The sequence below is a fragment of the Natator depressus genome, chromosome 2 (assembly GCF_965152275.1).
Source record: "Natator depressus isolate rNatDep1 chromosome 2, rNatDep2.hap1, whole genome shotgun sequence".
NCBI classification, from domain to species: domain Eukaryota; kingdom Metazoa; phylum Chordata; order Testudines; family Cheloniidae; genus Natator; species Natator depressus.
Window position 1 is genome coordinate 89,865,895 of NC_134235.1, and position 18,628 is coordinate 89,884,522.

The following is an 18,628-nucleotide window of genomic DNA, read 5'->3' on the forward strand; positions in this document are numbered from 1 at the left end:
ATTTCAGAATCCAAACATAATATAAAGTGGCATCAAACAGGTATATCTTCAGTTTTGACTGAAAAACTAAAATGGTTTCTGCCTCTGAATAAAGACAAGGAGCAGACTTCATAACATCTCATTTAGCAGAAATGCTAAATACTATAGCCCCAAATGTCTGAAATTATACTAAGTGTACAGCTCTTAGAAGTGTTTCTGTTTTGTGAGGGCTTTCCTTGAGTTTGTTAAAAATATTTTGATTCCTGAAATTCTCAGCACACCAGGGATGAGAGCAGAGCATTATTTAATTTGCACCTTGCTGTTCAAAGCTGAAGAACAAGGCTTTCTAAATTGCCTGGTGTTGAGGTGTTGGAGATTGTTCTCTCAGTTATACTCACAAAGGTGTAATATGCTTGGATGACTAAAGCAGCTAAAGCAGTAAAAAATGTGAATTATCTTTATTACTGAAATTCCACAGCAGGTTAGATGATTTATTTTAGGATGGGCTGGAAGCTTTTATATTCAGTGCCTTCCCTTCTTCATTTGCTCATCACAGCAGAATCTAAATCACATAGCTATAGTGTCACAAAAGCACATTATCACACACAATTCCCCTGTGTAATCTAGTGACCCATCATCCCTCCCATGGTGTGGCCTCGATGCTGATGGGAACAAGGTGAGAACTCTTGCTACTAACAAGAAGGAATCCTAGTTTTCCATGGTAAAAAAAACCCCAAATTCTCCTATTCTCCTAAAAATCCGTGTCTTTCCATGATTAAAATGAAACACTGAACTTTAGTTTCCCTATCCATAATATATCTAGGTATCAGTTGAAAACAATGTTTTATTGATATATTTACCGTTGTAAAATGCTGGAATGATCCAGTCACAATGCATTGTTTCTTAACTGTTGTCAATGGCCCTGCTGTTTCAGTCTCTTGTTTTTGTTTCTTTTCATTCAGTTTATGTTTAGCGTTTTCCATGTGTTCTACAAATGTCTGCCTTCAAATGTAATCTACAGCCTTGCTGTCTACAGTACAGAACAGCACATCAGTGTGAAATCTGGTCCTTGCCAAACTCAGTAACACAGTCTTTAGGCGTGTTTTTTAAAGTTTTCGGCATTTTTTCATGACTTTAACTCATGTCTGGAGACTGAAGCGAAATCTGAGATGCATTAAATTTAAAACACAAATCCCTATACGCTCTTGGGTAACCTCTATACGCTGGGAGCAGTTTATTGGATTCGCTATGTAAATTTTGAAGCACATTCAAAAATCAACCACAAGAGGGGGAGATTGTGCGCCTTGAATAAGTGACACTGGTACTTTCAGTAAAATTTAGTTAATAGGATATGTTTTATTTTTTCAAAAAATGTAGAAACGAAAGATGCTCTGTAAAAATGCAAATTCTGCGGTTTTCCATGGCAAATGGATTTCTAGGATCCTTGCTAACAAGTATCAGGAATGATTAGATGCATCTTGCACATGAAGTCCCTTCAGGAATGTTAGTGGGAAGTGTTACTCCCTTAACTGGATACATTTTGTTTTTGAGGAGGAAAAGGAAAAGAATCCCACCAGGAGGAAGGCCCAGTGTGGGACTGTAATTTATCTGTATCTAATCAAATCCTAATTTTTCTGCAAGATAACTCTGGAAGGCAGATCACAATTTTAGGGCAAGATATGCAGGCTCCATTCACAGTGATAATTTAAAGCTATGTTAAGTATCTCTAACACACTTTAACGATAAAATGTTTTAAAGGAGGCACTCCAAGACCAATCACTGGTTTAAATATGACCTTCAGCTGAGCAACCAAAGAGGTAGCCTTGCTGTCCATCGTACCCAGACTGAGCATGAATAAAAAATTATGGTAACCATCCCTGCCTGGATCGACTTGACCCAACAATTGATAATGTTCATTGATACTGACGAGAGTAGTTTTCCAAAAGACAAAAAGAAAAGGAATACTTGTGGCACCTTAGAGACTAACCAATTTATTTGAGCATAAGCTTTCGTGAGCTAGAGCTCACTTCATCGGATGCATAAAGTGGAAAATACAGTGAGGATGTTTTATACACACAGACTATGAAAAAATGGGTATTTATCACTTCAAAAGGTTTTCTCTCCCCCCACCCCACTCTCTTGCTGGTAATAGCTTGTCTAAAGCGTGGGCCCCTTACTGAATGAGGGAGGCAACCTCGTGACAGAGGATGTGGAAAAAGCTAATGTACTCAATGCTTTTTTTGCCTCTGTCTTCACAAACAAGGTCAGCTCCCAGACTACTGCACTGGGCAGCACAGCATGGGGAGGAGGTGACCAGCCCTCTGTGGAGAAAGAAGTGGTTCGGGACTATTTAGAAAAGCTGGACGAGCACTAGTCCATGGGGCCGGATGCGTTGCATCCGAGAGTGCTAAAGGAGTTGGCGGATGTGATTGCAGAGCCATTGGCCATTATCTTTGAAAACTCATGGCGATCGGGGGAGGTCCCAGATGACTGGAAAAAGGCTAATGTAGTGCCCATCTTTAAAAAAGGGAAGAAGGAGGATCCTGGGAAGTACAGGCCAGTCAGCCTCACCTCAGTCCCTGGAAAAATCATGGAGCAGGTCCTCAAGGAATCAATTCTGAAGCACTTAGAGGAGAGGAAAGTGATCAGGAACAGTCAGCATGGATTCACCAAGGGCAAGTCATGCCTGACTAATCTAATTGCCTTCTATGACGAGATAACTGGCTCTGTGGATGAAGGGAAAGCAGTGGACGTGTTGTTCCTTGACTTTAGCAAAGCTTTTGACACGGTCTCCCACAGTAATCTTGCCAGCAAGTTAAAGAAGTATGGGCTGGATGAATGGACTATAAGATGCATAGAAAGCTGGCTAGATTGTTGGGCTCAACGGGTAGTGATCAATGGCTCCATGTCTAGTTGGCAGCCGGTATCAAGTGGAGTGCCCCAGGGGTTGGTCCTGGGGCCGGTTTTGTTCAATATCTTCATAAATGATCTGGAGGATGGTGTGGATTGCACCCTCAGCAAGTTTGCAGATGACACTAAACTGGGAGGAGTGGTAGATATGCTGGAGGGTAGGGATAGGATACAGAGGGCCCTAGACAAATTAGAGGATTGGGCCAAAAGAAATCTGATGAGGTTCAACAAGGACAAGTACAGAGTCCTGCACTTAGGACGGAAGAATCCCATGCACCGCTACAGACTAGGGACCGAATGGCTAGGCAGCAGTTCTGCAGAAAAGGACCTAGGGGTTACAGTGGATGAGAAGCTGGATATGAGTCAACAGTGTGCCCTTGTTGCCAAGAAGGCCAATGGCATTTTGGGATGTATAATTAGGGGCATAGCCAGTAGCTCGAGGGACGTGATCGTTCCCCTCTATTCGACATTGGTGAGGCCTCATCTGGAGTAGTGTGTCCAGTTTTGGGCCCCACACTACAAGAAGGATGTGGAAAAATTGGAAAGAGTCCAGCGGAGGGCAACAAAAATGATTAGGGGACTGGAACACATGAGTTATGAGGAGAGGCTGAGGGAACTGGGGATGTTTAGTCTGCGGAAGAGAAGAATGAGGGGGGATTTGATAGCTGCTTTCAACTACCTGAAAGGGGGTTCCAAAGAGGACGGCTCTAGACTGTTCTCAGTGGTAGCAGATGACAGAACAAGGAGTAATGGTCTCAAGTTGCAGTGGGGGAGATTTAGGTTGGATATTAGGAAAAACTTTTTCACTGGGAGGGTGGTGAAACACTGGAATGTGTTACCTAGGGAGGTGGTGGAATCTCCTTCCCTAGAAGTTTTTAAAGTCAGGCTTGACAAAGCCCTGGCTGGGATGATTTAGTTGGGGATAGGTCCTGCTTTGAGCAGGGGGTTGGACTAGATGACTTCCTGAGGTCCCTTTCAACCCTGATATTGTATGATTCTATGAAAGTGATCACTCTCCTTACAATGTGTATGATAATCAAGGTAGGCCATTTCCAGCACAAATCCAGGGTTTAACAAGAACATCTGAGGAACGGGGGGTGGGGGAGGGGTAGGAAAAAACAAAATAGAGTGCTTCTGCCGACGTGCACAGGCTGAAATTGTGGAAAAGCAGCATCACTTGCCCATAACCTCAGTCGTGCAGAACACAATGCCATCCACAGCCTCAGAAACAACTCTGACATCATAATCAAAAAGGCTGACAAAGGAGGTGCTGTTGTCATCATGAATAGGTCGGAATATGAACAAGAGGCTGCTCGGCAACTCTCCAACACCACTTTCTACAAGCCATTACCCTCTGATCCCACTGAGGGTTACCAAAAGAAACTACAGAATTTGCTCAAGAAACTCCCTGAAAAAGCACAAGATCAAATCCGCACAGACACACCCCTGGAACCCCGACCTGGGATATTCTATCTACTACCCAAGATCCATAAACCTGGAAATCCTGGGCGCCCCATCATCTCAGGCATTGGCACCCTGACAGCAGGATTGTCTGGTTATGTAGACTCCCTCCTCAGGCCCTACGCTACCAGCACTCCCAGTTATCTTCGAGACACCACTGACTTCCTAAGGAAACTACAATCCATCGGTGATCTTCCTGAAAATACCATCCTGGCCACTATGGATGTAGAAGCCCTTTACACTAACATTCCACACAAAGATAGACTGCAAGCCATCAGGAACACTATCCCCGATAATGTCACGGCAAACCTGGTGGCTGAACTTTGTGACTTTGTCCTCACCCATAACTATTTCACATTTGGGGACAATGTGTACCTTCAAATCAGCGGCACTGCTGTGGGTACCCGCATGGCCCCACGGTATGCCAACATTTTTATGGCTGACTTAGAACAACGCTTCCTCAGCTCTCGTCCCCTAACGCCCCTACTCTACTTGCGCTATATTGATGACATCTTCATCATCTGGACCCATGGAAAAGAAGCCCTTGAGGAATTCCACCATGATTTCAACAATTTCCATCCCACCATCAACCTCAGTCTGGACCAGTCCACACAAGAGATCCACTTCCTGGACACTACGGTGCTAATAAGCGATGGTCACATAAATGCCACCCTATACCGGAAACCTACTGACCGCTATTCCTACCTACATGCCTCCAGCTTTCACCCAGACCACACCACATGGTCCATTGTCTACAGCCAAGCTCTACGATACAACCGCATTTGCTCCAACCCCTCAGACAGAGACAAACACCTACAAGATCTCTATCAAGCATTCTTACAACTACAATACCCACCTGCTGAAGTGAAGAAACAGATTGACAGAGCCAGAAGAGTACCCAGAAGTCACCTACTACAGGACAGGCCCAACAAAGAAAATAACAGAACGCCACTAGCCATCACCTTCAGCCCCCAACTAAAACCTCTCCAACGCATTATCAAGGATCTACAACCTATCCTGAAGGACGACCCATCACTCTCACAAGTCTTGGGAGACAGGCCAGTCCTTGCCTACAGACAGCCCCCCAACCTGAAGCAAATACTCACTAGCAACTACATACCACACAACAGAACCACTAACCCAGGAACCTATCCTTGCAACAAAGCCCATTGCCAACTGTGCCCACATATCTATTCAGGGGACACCATCACAGGGCCACACTATCAGAGGCTCGTTCACCTACACATCTACCAATGTGATATATGCCATCATGTGCCAGCAATGCCCCTCTGCCATGTACATTGGTCAAACTGGACAGTCTCTACGTAAAAGAATAAATGGACACAAATCAGATGTCAAGAATTATAACATTCATAAACCAGTCGGAGAACACTTCAATCTCTCTGGTCACGTGATTACAGACATGAAAGTTGCGATATTACAACAGAAAAACTTCAAAACCAGACTCCAGCAAGAGACTGCTGAATTGGAATTCATTTGCAAATTGGATACAATTAACTTGAATAGAGACTGGGAGTGGCTAAGTCATTATGCAAGGTAACCTATTTCCCCTCGTTTTTTCCTCCCTCCCCCCCCCCCGCCACTGTTCCTCAGATGTTCTTGTTAAACCCTGAATTTGTGCTGGAAATGGCCCACCTTGATTATCATACACATTGTAAGGAGAGTGATCACTTTAGATAAGCTATTACCAGGAGGAGAGTGGGGTGGGGGGAGAGAAAACCTTTTGAAGTGATAAACACCCATTTTTTCATGGTCTGTGTGTATAAAACATTCTCACTGCATTTTCCACTTTATGCATCTGATGAAGTGAGCTATAGCTCACGAAAGCTTATGCTCAAATAAATTGGTTAGTCTCTAAGGTGCCACAAGTACTCCTTTTCTTTTTGCAAATACAGACTAACACGGCTGCTCGTCTGAAACCTTCCAAAAGACAGTAATAGCTGTGACTTCTGAGGGGGATGAAGGGAAGCTGACCTCCTTTTGTATTCTTGTAGGCATCAAAACATACAGAGATGTGGCTTGTGAACTAAGGATGGGTAGAATACAAGAGTGAAGAAGGTGTGACAATACATAAGTCTAAACCTTTCTCTTCTATGGGTTTTCTCTTAGTTGAGATGGCATTTGGGGAAGATTGCCTCATTTTTAGGCCTTTATTTCAAAACAGTCTTTTAATCTCAATTGAAAGGAAATTTCTAAAGATCTTTTCTGTTGACCAAATGCGTGGATATCATAGTCTGAGAAAGCTTATGCTCAAATAAATTTGTTAGTCTCTAAGGTGCCACAAGTACTCCTTTTCTTTTTGCGAATACAGACTAACACAGCTGCTACTCTGATACCTGTTGATGATTACTGATGTGTACAATTCAGCATCTACTTCAAAAATGCATTGCACAATACTTTGGGCTCTGTTATCATCTATAATTATGATTATTAAGTCGTGTTGGCTTTGCCTGTCTGATGGTTTCCCTTGGCTTATCTTGTTCCTCAACAAAATTTATTTTTACTTCGGAGGATGCTGAATGTGATTTACTCACTCAAGAATTCTGTGAACTGCAGTATAATTAGAAAGTAAATTGATTTGTGTGTGTCTTGTGAATGTGTGATTTGTAATTCCTTATTTTGTTTTTAGTTTGCTTGTTTTTAAATCTAGTAAAGTACATTCAGTCTATCCTGTACTTTGCAAGTACCAATGAAGGCTTTCAGAATCATACATATAGAAGAAATTGATTTGCAGCGCATTTTTGCAGCAGCAGTCAGCAGTTTTCCTTTACACTGAAATATATTATTTGTCTATGGACAAAGATACAGTAAATTCCGCTGCATGGTGATCCTGTAGTATGAGAAATGTACTATGGAACTAGAATATATAGAAAAAAACTGTTCTAAAAGATAGGCCTACGGTGCAAGAGCACTGCACCGAGATTTCATTTGGAAATTCCAAGGATTGGAAGTGACTGCTAGGTCAAAAGGTCAGGTATATGGAAGTATGTTTATTGCTTGACGCAAAAAAAGTTACATTGGAATTAAGGTTGAGAATATACATAATTAATTTCAAAGGTAAAAAATTATAGAAATGTTGAAATTATCCTAAGAAAAAAATAATTTAAAAATTTAGGAAACTCAGTTAATGTTAAACCTATAAGAAATCCACACAGTCTTAATTCTCCTCTAGTGGCACCATACAATAAACATACAATTATGATTAAGGCATTTTATTGTTTGTGGTCCCAGATTAGATTAATTCATTCTTAAAGGGAGATCAATTATGCTTTATTATCAATTTATGGCAGCACTCTGCCCTGTAGTTAAGGTTTCTTAATTTTCTTAACTGAGCATTTACATGTCTGAAAATGTTTTGATTACTTTAAATTTTAACCTTCTCTCTGAAGTTCCTGGGTTTACAAAGGTTGTTTTGGTGATAATGACAACATTCTTGTAATGTTTTTTCACTCTTAAATTACTGATATGTTCTCTCAACCTTAACTCCAGTTAAGTACCTATTTTTGTCTGGAAATGCACATACATAACAATAGGCTGTATCAGGAGTGGTGGAAGCACCCAAAAAGTAGAGGGGCCACAGGTGCCCAAACTGTGGTCCCACCTTGCCCATGCTGCCCCCCCCAAAGCACTACCCCTTCTCCCCAAGCCCCCGCATTCTCATCCCCCCTCTTCCGCCGAGGCCTCTCTCCCACGTTGCCTCTTCCCCCCAAGGCCCTACCCTCTACTCACTCCTCTTTGCCCCCTGCCCCTTCACTCCCCCCCCCCCCATTCCTGCACCTCTGGACTGTATAAATGAAAAACGGGGTGAGTTGGAAAAAGAATTTGAACATTATCTCTGAAGTTCTTTGCTTCTGCCAGCTTGTATCTGAGTCTAAATGTTATACCAATGTAGGATTTTTTAAGATTTTATGTCCTGTGGGTGTTTTTTTGTTTTGTTTTTTAAGGTGACATTAAAAAGTAAACAATCCCAATGTGAGTGTGTGAAATATCTCTGTGTATGTTTTCTCCATTTATATTAATGAATCCTTTGCCACTATTAAGATTTCAGTAATATTGTATTAGTCACTATTTGTTGATGAAGAGAATTAGGGATGCCTTAATGTGCATTTGGGGAATAGAATGCCTTAAATTAAGGTTGCTACAGTATAAAATGTGTTTGCAATTTTGCAGTGGTTAACAAATGTAACAATTTATGAAGACATATTAAGGCCATTCAGGGCAGTGAGGACACGTTATTTGTTGATTTTTATGGTTTTGAATTTTTTCTTTTCAAGACAAGGGAAAGGATAAATACATTAACAACAAGGAAACTACACATATAAGATAAAATACCAATAAAACTGTTCCATATTTCATTTAATCATATTTAACTTAATCATTTCTAGACACAGGGTAACAGTGGCAGGGCTTTTCTGATGACCTGCCATGTTAGCTGATGTTAAAACCCTCTCTAAAGCTGTCAGAGTTCTGCTGACTCAGGGAGCCAGGTGTGGTGTGTTAAAAATATTCTTGCGTCTGGCATTACAAAGGAACTGTATAGTGGGTCAGGATGTGGCCCAAAGGGTCCATCAGAGAAGGCATATATCATAATGTAACATATCTGAAATGGAACACAAAATGGCAGCTGCCCCTCCAGCAGGAAGGAGACATCTCTGCATTTAAAGTTGCAGTACAGAGAAAGGAGAATATCTTCTCCTTTCAAGTCATCCACCAGCTGTCATCCTCCACCCCGTTTAACAAGGGTTTGAATTCAGCCAGACTAGTCTGACGAGCAATATTTAAAACATTTTAAAGTGAAAATGGGTCCCTTTCACCTCCAAATAGTTCTTTGACCATGATACTTCATGTATTTTTCATGAAACTGGACCATTCGATATATATAAAATGCAAAAACCTTAAGGCTTTGGATCCTGATCTGAATTTTTACTCTCACCTTTGCTTGTGTTATATTGGGTTTCAACAACCTTATTTTGAATTCCGTGATTATCCTTTGTAACTGTTTGTTGTAATTTCCAGGCAATTGCAACAGTAGATTACTGAATAAATAGTCTGATTGTGGTGCAACAACCATTTAAGTGATCTCTATGCAAAGCAACATATAGTGAGTGCAGGGACTTTATGTAATTTGATGCTTGTGTACGTAATGGGGCAGATTTTTCAATTTGCTTATTTCCGTTTGTACCCCTGGAGTGGCACATAAGGTGCGAGAACTGGCCACCCCTTAGTCCTAGTTAGGGACAACTTTGGCATGAGAGCGTCCCAAACAGGTATAGAACCAAGGCAGTCAGCTTCCATGCCAGCCTCCCCGCAGCCCTGGACATAGGAGGCCTTATGGGGTATGTTGGAGGTATAGAGAGTGCATTGCATTCCAGCTGTCCTCAGCTGGTACCTTGGAAATTGTTGCAAGCTGGTACATGCTAAAGCAGTCCCCGGATTGCTCTAAGCTACCTAGAGCTGGGCAGATAATCAGGGAGCAGATGTCTCCTTGGTGATCCTCCCTTTCGGTTGTGCCAAGCAGGAACTCTTCACTGCAGAGAATCTCTCCCATTGTCTTTAATCACCGAGTAACCTGTACCAACCATATCATCCACTGTTCTGTTCAGATACTGTTCTTTAGTCACTGAAATAACTCTTGAGGCACAGTTACATATGGGTGTATCATTGTTAGAATTTTTTATTCACAAATTCAGAAAACTTAGCTACTAACAACATTAAAAGGACCTGTGAGTAACAGCAGCACTCTGTGAGCATAAGATAATTATTTATATACTGTATTTCTCATGTTAGTTGCTTTTATTCATGCTTTGTCTCCAAATTGCTGTTGCCACAAGTTCCAAAGCCCAAATAAATAAAGAAGAGACAGTGATCAATTTTGTCTAATGCCTTGAATGGTGGGGAACAGATACCATTTCACAAAGCAGATTCTTCTGGGTTAGGGTAAAGAAGATAAACATGTCAATAAAATTAGATCAAAATGTGTAGATAATAAGAATATTGAACCAATTACTCCACTCCACTCTTTCAAAAGCCCTTTCATTATCTAGCAACAGAGCTATGACATACAGTCACCTCCAATATCAAATGGAATCATGCTTTTACATTTGTTTTTGGTTTCTTATCTTTTACAAAGACCAACTCCCTTACTTTCACTTAATTTGGTATTAAGGCTATTTTGTTCTTTGGCATACATCTTAAACTCCACTTGTATTGTGAAACTGGAAGATAATTCTCATGATGATCTGTCTATCTAGGTTCATACACTGCATCCACCAACATGGTATCTAAGCACCTTCACATGGGTCCCAGTCTATCAAAGAAATGACAGCTTTATACAGACTGATTGCAAAAATCTGTTTTTTCTCCGCTTCCTCAGATGCTGCCTGTAAAATTGGAGCCACCTGTTCTTGATGGGCTTTATAGAACTCGGCAACCTCTCATCATCTGGCACTTTTCCAGTATTTAAGGACTTAATTGCCTCACTGGTTTCCATCTTCTAAAAGCCTTTTCTCTTTATTAGTAATAAATGCTATGTCAAGTCCATCCTGGCAAATATGCTAGCAAATTTGAGTAATTATCACAATCAGATGTGTATAATTTGAAAAAAATGCATGAGTTGCTGGCTATATGAACAGTCACAGCTAATGATCTGTCATCTTAAATGTGCTCTTAGGCCTATTTCTGTGGGCCTGGTGGGTTTTATGCCGAGTTGACAGTAACTTCCTAGCTTGTTCCCCACATTTGCTCTGCCTTGGTCTGTTTCAGGTACCTCTTTATAGAATACTAGATCAAGATGATATTTAACTTATGCCAAATTAATCTGTATGTGGCAGTTTGTAATTTTCCATTAAAAACTGTATTTTGGTCTCGCATTCTTCAGTATAATCTTTTCCCTTTTATTTTTATTAAGTTTATATGCAAAACCCTATGTATGTCTTACAAGGTGCCCTTGCATTTTATGCCCTGAAATCAAAGATTATGATTTTTTTTCCAACATTAACAAATTCCTTCCTGGAAAAGCCACAGTCTACATTGAGGGAGGGTAACAAGAGTTAAAGTGACCGCAGTTTGTACAAAAAAGTTCCTAACGATAGATGGGTGCATTTTAAAACATATAAATAAATAAATAAATAATAAAGTGCAAGTCTCCAGGAACAGAGGTGCTCTGGTACTGATAACACAAAATATAGGGCTGTCAGAAACGTGGAATACAGTACAACTAGGTGCAAGAAAGAGATGTATTTCCTCGAGTCAACAAAGATGATTCTTTTTAAATAGAATTTTACCTTATTTTGTGATAAGTCATGTGTGAGGTCTTGACATCTGGAGTCTGGTCATTTCCAGTATAACTGATGTGTACCTACCCAAGCTAAACGTGAACCCACAAATCTTGAAGTTTTAAAAACCAGAGGAGGCAATCCAATTCTTGGTCTCAGAATGCAAACTCATTAACTTCTTTCTGTCACGCACCCTCTGTTTACACTCTTGCTCACTTTTTCTTTCTTCAGGTGGCTGGTTATGGGATGGTGTGGCAGCTTCAGATGAGCTTGCGCTGTCTCTTGGCCAGAGGGTGAGTGCAGTGTCTGTGCAGAGCGTGTGCATCTGTACAAATATGTAATGAGAGACAGCTCCTGTACTGCCGAGCTTATAGTCTAAATGGACAATGCAAACACATGTGGGAAAGGGTGAGTGGTTTCTCCATTTTACAGATGGGGAACTGAGGCAGAGGGTGAGCAGGTTACATGAATTCTATGGAAAGGCTGGAAAGTTTACCCAGATCACTTGAGCCCCAGTCCAGGATCTTAACCACAAGATCATCCTTCCACTCAAAGGGATAGAAAGGAGGAGCTTGGATACCTGGAACTCAAAATTGCTGAAAAAAATGTGCAGAAAATGAAGAGATTGTTTTGGAATTGAAAACAAGATCGACAATCATTTCATTACTCTAAGAAGAGAGTTGAGTATATAAATGCTTGTCTTCTGCAGTCTCTTGTAGCAGTGAAGTTATGGCCCGGTGCCTGCTTTGCAGCAACAGTGGCCTTTCAAGAAGAGTTGGAGAATTTCAGATTTATTCCCTGTGGACTCCAGGCAGAATGCTACCCCAGAATGAAATAATGAAAACTGCCTTTAAAACATAGATGGACTATGATTATTGAAAGCTACCTGGAAGTTCTGCTCTTTTTTAAAGAAGGTCATCCACGTGTGAAAAATGATATGTACGTCAAGACTTTGACAGACAAAAAGACAGGTGCTGTATGGTATAGTACTTATGAAAAGCTTTGTAGGAAGTTTGACTGCTTCAGAGATGAGATCACAAAGCTGATGTAAATAATACATGCTGCTAAGATGAAATCTATCAAGTTGTTTTGTGAAGTGTGTTCTTTATATTTCTGTGCCAAGAAGCAGGAGTAGAACGGACAGCCATTGCAATATTAAACACAGTGAGAAAATGAACCTCCAGATCAATAAAGATTTCTTTTTCTTTCAAACATGGGTGAGATGCATCAAAACACATGTACAGCAGATAATCTGCTGATGTTACATCTTGCTCACAAACATCACACATAATTTCATTAAATATACTTTAGTAACACTATATATGTGGGGAAAAAACAACCCACATGAGTAAAAATTTTGAAGAATTTGGGCCTGATTCTGATCTCTCTCACATCATTATAAATCATGAATAACCAAGTTGAAAGTCAGCAGAATTATTCGCATGTGAACTCAGATGCAAAATCAGAATCAGGTCCTCAAGAACTAACTTTTAAAAAGTGACTATTGCTTTTTGGTGCCCAACTTAACACACTTTAAAAAGGGGTGTCTTTGTACTCATCTGCAAAGTGTCTTGCATGTTGTTGATGATATATCGTAGAAGATGAAGGAAGTTGTATCTTTGTTTAACTCATACATGGAATATGACCTCCCAGAAGGTATCTCAAATAATGTCATGGTTACCTAGTACCATTTTAATATGACCATAGTGCACACTTAGTCCCTTTTTATTTTAAACCAGAAATGTCATTATTTCTGAACTTATCCAAACTTGACATCCAAGACAGAACAGCAATTTTCTTTTAGTTTCGTAGCAATGTATCTCCAGTGCAGTCAGCTTGGAACCTAATTTGTAGCGCTACTGTAGTCCCAGCAATGGGGAGATGCAGAATCAGTATAACCATGTTGAAACACCATATGTAGCAGAATGTAGTTGAAAGAGGATGCGGGTTAAGGACCATTAGCAAACACAAGTGGCCTCCAGTTCAGTGGACCTAGTAACTATGTAGCTTTATGAGTATTCTATTATGCTGTGCATGGTACTTTTACTACCTTTCATTGTAACCAAATGGATCTCTCAGTTTTCCATTAAGAAACAATAGACTTCTTTCTAGTGCAGCTGCTGGAGATGAAATATTGAAATAACTCACAACGTTTTTTGTAGTTGGGTCTGCAGAAATATATGCAGTTGCAAGAGAAGCCTGTGAAGCCTCAAATAAACAAACAAAAAGCAGCATCAGCTTTTGGTAGATTTCCTGATTTGCCCTGTGCTTGCAAGGAGGGGAATGACTGCTTTATGCTGTCTTAAGTGAAGAAAGAGAAACGCTTTTGTCACACAAATTCTTAGGATTTAGCCCTAGGCTATATATTGTGAATTTAGGATCATGTACATATAAACATTTGTTGCCAGCCCAGAAAAGGATCCTCCAGTGAGAACTTTGGATTAATATAATGGACAGAAAATAAGCACGTGGCGATCTTTGGAGGATTGCACATTTCAACCAAGGAGCTATTCTGATAACATTTATCTTCTTGTCATGTCTAACCAGCTTTGACAGTATGCCTTTGATGTTCACAAGTAAATACCATGTATTTTTCATGTATAACAATTAAGATCAGTGTCCTACCAAAGCTTCTGTTAACTGATCCTCCCTCCCCACTTTCTCCCATATCATTCATATTTTATCTAAGTAGATGCAGGGCTTAACTATGTCACTATTTTTTGAGATTGGCTGCCCTGAAAAAGCCAGGCATTTCTGGCTCAGTTTAAATGTTTGCCAGCTCATTATGTTGTATCAGCTTGCTGTATTTGATTATACACAGAAAACTGTGTCATAGGTCATGATTAAATTGACAAAAAAAAAAAAAGAAAAAAAGACTAAACTCAGATTTAGAGCAGACCACAGGAATTGCCATAGTAGTTCAGGCCCCAGCTCTAGATGTGTAATCCTTCATTTACCTAATGTGGGATGATCTGTCCCTCTCCCCCACATTAGGTCTCATCCTGGCATCTAATAATCAGAGTTTAGTTTAAACCCTGAAGTAAGAGGTTTAATTTCCCTTCCCAAAATTTTTGTTAGCGTTATTTATTATAAATCTGGATAGCCGTGTTATCCATATAGATGTCCAGTCCCTTTTTTAATTTTGCTGAATTCTTGGTGTCAAAGGCTTACTGTGGTAGTGAGTTCCATAGTCTAATTATACGTGTGTAAAAATTTTTCCCTTTATCATAGTAACTGAAACACCATTCTTAACCTGTTGGATTGTGCTGATTTATATCTTCACTCTCCACTTCATTATCCAAGTCATTAATGAAAATACTGAATAGTATAGAAATATAGAATAGAATAGAATAGACCCCACTAGATATGCCTGCCCAGTTTGACAGAGAACCACTGATGATTACTCTTTAAGTATGATCTTTCAACCAGTTGTGCACCCACCAATAAGTAATTTCATCAAGACCACTTTTCTCTAATTTGCTTTCAAGAATGTCATGTTGGGACTGTGTCAAAAGCCTTACTGAAATCAAGATAGATCACATTTACTGCTTCCCCCATCCAGTTGGCCAGTAACCCCGTCAAAGAAGGATATTAGGTTGGTTTGGCATGACTTGTTCTTGACAAATCCATGCCGGCCATTCCTTATTACCCTATTAGCCTCTATGTGCTTACAAATTGATTGTTTAATCATTTGTTCCAGTATCTTTCCAGGTAGTAAAGTTAAGCTGCTTGTCTATAATTCCTTCAGTCCTCCTTGTTCACCTTTTTCAATATAGGTATTCTTTTTGCCCAGTCTTCTGGGACTTCACCCATCCTCCATGAGTTCTCGAAGGTAATTGCAACGGTTGCTTCAGCTAGTTCCTTACATACACTAGGGTGAATTTCAGCAGGCCCTGCTGACTTGAATACATCCAACTTATCTATATATTCTTTAACTTGTTCTTTCCCTATTTTAGTTTCCATTCCTTCCCCCTTGCTGGTATTAACTGTGTTGAGTATCTGGTCCTACTTAATCTTTTTGGTGAAGACTGAAGCAAAATATGCATTTAACATCTCAGCCTTCTTGATGGCATCACTAATATTTTTTTGTAAGATTCCTTTTTAATTTTCAGGTCATTGAAGAGCTCCTGATGGAGTCATATTGGCCTCTTACTTTTCTTCCTATTTTTCCTTTGCATCAGAACCTCCTAGTCTGAATGTGTTAATTGTTTGAACGTTCATTGAATGAGTCACATTTTATTTTGGAAAGTTTGGTACATTTTAAATTAAACCTTTATTTAAATTCTCCATGCATTTTTGGTTTGTTTTAGTTTATGCAGAATGTATTTTTAACCGAATGAATGAAAGTTCTGAATAGTTTTACAAATTTTGGAGAGATGAACAATAAATTGGAAAGTTATCTTTAACTAAAAGCAAAAACGAAAAGAGGACTACAAATCCGCCTGTGTTTTGCATGGTTTGATTTGTAATTCTGAATTACTTTTGTGCAGTAAGTTCAGTAGGGAAATGCAACAGGTATTGGTTGGGAGTTCCCAGAGATGGAATGGGGTTTTCTTTTTGTTTTTTTCTTTTTGTTATTTGCGCATCTGCTACCTCAGTTATAGAGAAACTAAGCTGGTTTCTCCTTCCATTCAGTATTTGTAGAGTGGCTTCTTTATGGAGAGGTGTGTGGGGATGGAAGGGGGTTGAGAAAGGGTTATTCCTATTCACATCTGATGGAGCTCAGCAGCTCCTAAGCTACAGGATCGTGCAGGGGGTAGCTATTTCCGTTATACCCCAGTGATTAGCCACAGTGGCTGAGCCGAAGGAATTCCCCTGCCTTGCTCTTTCTTCCTTTGTGCCATGGTTACTGTCACGAGTAGTCGCAGCTCCTCTGTGCTGTGGATGTTATGCTGCTCTGTTTGGTACTGTTTCCTGACCGAGCACACTCAGAACAGACATTTTAAAAAAAACAAACCAAACTCCAAGTGGGAGACTTAGGACAAGTCTACACTAGCGAGCGTACAATGACATAGCTGTCCTGATGCAGATGCACCGCTGTGAGATCGCTTGTGTAGCTGCTCTATGTCGACGAGAGAGAGCTCTTCCGTTGACATAATAAAACTACCTTCACGAGTGGCAGCAGCTATGACGGCGGGAGAAGCTTTCCCATCGACATAATGCTGTCAACGCCCACACTTCTGTTGGTGTAACTTATGTTGCCCAGGGTGTGTTTTTTTCCTTTTTCTTTTAAATTCAAATACATGGTTTGATTTTTCCATCTCTCTTGGAAACGGAAAAACAGGGATGTGCATAGGAGTGGTTGACGGGGGTGAGGGGGATAAATGCAGCAAAAGTGGAAGTGATAGTTAATCATAGCATTATATCTGTATTAACTTTGTCTGACCTACTTGAAGGAGGAAAGTATGTTGCCATTCAGCCTACTCGGTGATTGATGATAGCCCTCCCCTGCTACTGCTTCTAAGGCCAATCCCCAGCCCCTCTTCCCTGCTAGAGTGATCATGCAGTGTGTACATTGTAGTTTTGCTCTGCATGTGGGGGTTCGGTGACGGCACAACGCTGCAACCTCCCTAGCATAGCAGCAATAACAGACCTGAGTGTAACTTCTACAAGCTCCTATGTCTCCTGCTCCTGAAGCTGCTGCACCTCGGTTGCTGATTCCCACTATCCAGCACCGGGCTAGAACTCACAACTTGCAGTTGTACCTCTCCTCTTTATCATTTTTCTATGAATCCCACCGCCAACCTCTTGCCAGCCCATGTATTGCCCTTGTTGTGCTGCCATTAGTTGATTGATTTGTGAAGGCATGAGGAAAATTTTGCATTTGCTTTGTTGTGAGCCTCTCAAGTGCAAGACAGTAATGACAGTTTTCTGCACTACACCAACCCTGCCTCCAGTTCTTTCATTTATATTGAGGAACGAAGACTCACTTAGTTGGAATTAATTTTAAGACAGTTTTTAAAATCTCAAGTATTGCCAACGCCAAATGTTCAAAAATCATGAGATTGGCCCAAAAATCACGAGATTTTTTCAAAAATAAATGTTGCATTCCTCTTCGTTGCCTTCTAGTTTTTGAGCCTTTAGGGTGTACTCTGGTCATGATTTCAAGCTTTTCTCTGCACCATGAAGTGTACTAGAAATATATATATATATTTTTTTGCAAATGAAAGCTGAGATTCTCGGGTAATCACTTGTCACTAGGAGCTACAGTTTAAGTAAAACATAAAATATTATGAGACTTGCAATAAAATTGTAAGTGTTGGCAAAACTGACTGTCTCTCCTTACATAGCAGGACTTTGCTATGCTTTAGATGTTTCAGTTAGACATTTAAAATCTCACTCTTTAAAAAAAAATCTTCCATTTAAACAGTTAACACAGCTTGCAACATAGCCCTGATATTACAAGGTTCACAGAGATTCCAACTTGCTTTCCTATGTGACCCAGACATCCTGTCCCTTAAAATGTACCAGACAGACAACAGTTTACTGAGAAATAGCTGCACTTTTCCCAGACTCTGGTGTTCGGCTTTATTAACAAATATGTAGCTGGGGTAATGTCACAATGGATATTTACTTGTACCTCTTGTCCAAACATCATATTTGTATGGTATTTAAATAAAGGAACCTTGTTGCAGGCTCATTTTTGCTGCTTTCCCTCTATTACTTGTTCAGGAAAATTTTAAGGGACTTGCTTACAGCTTAAGAGTCAGATATTTGATTGAAGTACAATGAAAGTCTGAATATTAGTATGATTTATTCTTATTGATCTTATGGTATCACTTAGAGGTCCGTACTGAGATCAGGGTCCCTTCTAGGTGTGTATGGACACACAGTGTGAGAGAGTTCCTGACCCCAAAATGTTTACTCTCTAAATCAGAGGTGGGCAAACTACGACCCGTGGGCCACATCCGGCCCGCGGGACCCTCCTGCCCTGTCCCAGGAGGCTAGCCTCCGGCCCTTCCCCTGCTGTTCCCCGCCAGTGC

The 18,628-nt window shown here is 40.5% G+C and overlaps 1 protein-coding gene across 3 annotated transcripts in view; it reads left to right on the forward strand.

The window, feature by feature from the left end:
• Positions 1-18,628, forward strand: part of LDLRAD4 (low density lipoprotein receptor class A domain containing 4) — a 432,405-nt gene that overhangs the window by 311,536 nt on the left and 102,241 nt on the right. Inside the window, exon 2 of one of the 3 annotated variants that reach the window (XM_074944681.1) lies at positions 11,877-11,938. The exons of the other annotated variants lie outside the window; for them this stretch is intronic. The gene's annotated coding sequence lies outside the window, so the exon portion shown is untranslated. The remainder of the gene's footprint in view (positions 1-11,876; positions 11,939-18,628) is intronic. 3 annotated transcript variants of the gene reach the window in all.